Source organism: Aphanomyces astaci, assembly GCF_000520075.1.
Source record: "Aphanomyces astaci strain APO3 unplaced genomic scaffold supercont1.65, whole genome shotgun sequence".
NCBI lineage: Eukaryota > Oomycota > Saprolegniomycetes > Saprolegniales > Verrucalvaceae > Aphanomyces > Aphanomyces astaci.
In genome coordinates, this window is record NW_009798328.1 from 89,580 (window position 1) to 90,336 (window position 757).

The window sequence follows — 757 nt, forward strand, 5'->3', positions numbered from 1 at the left end:
TTGACGGGCCATGCTTCTAGCCCTGAAAATCGTGATATCCCCTCCTCGGTGGTCTACCCCCCTGGCAAGTTTGCTGCTCTTTCTGAACACTGGATCGTGGACTCAGGCGCCACAAGCTCGTGCACCCCGTACCAGGATTATTTTTCCTCTTATGTGCCTTGTGCGCTATCGCTAACTGTTGGCAATGGGTCAAAGCTCCCCGTAGTTGGATACGGTTCTATTTCTATGGAAACGCTCATGTCTGCCACCGATGTCACGCTTCCCATGCGTTCGCGGGCTCTCCGCCTCAAATTTGGTCTCCATTGCCCTCAATTAAGATTCAATCTACTCTCCGTGGCACATGCCGCTGACGATGGATACGCCATTGCTTTCCCCTCCCGTGGTATGTGCACCATCACGACGCCTATCGGTGACGTTGTTAGTGCGTCCACCAACGCAATGGGATTGTTCTCCTTTCATGCCATTCCATATGGACGTTTGAAGGTGGGCCAGGCTGCCCCTGCAATCGACCCCCTCGAAAACAAAGTCTTGCTCACGCAATATCGTGCATTGGAGAAGCGAATTGCTGACTTTTGTAAGTCTCGTGCGTCTCGCACAGTAATTGATGATTTGCATATGTATGCTTACTCTGGTATTTATCGCTACGCTCATCTCCTCGTAACCCCTGCGGCTTCTCCGCTTCACACCCACCCACCAGCTTCTTGCTCCGAGGCGACCTTCTGGTCGGCACTCAACGGCATACTAACCCACCCCCCTC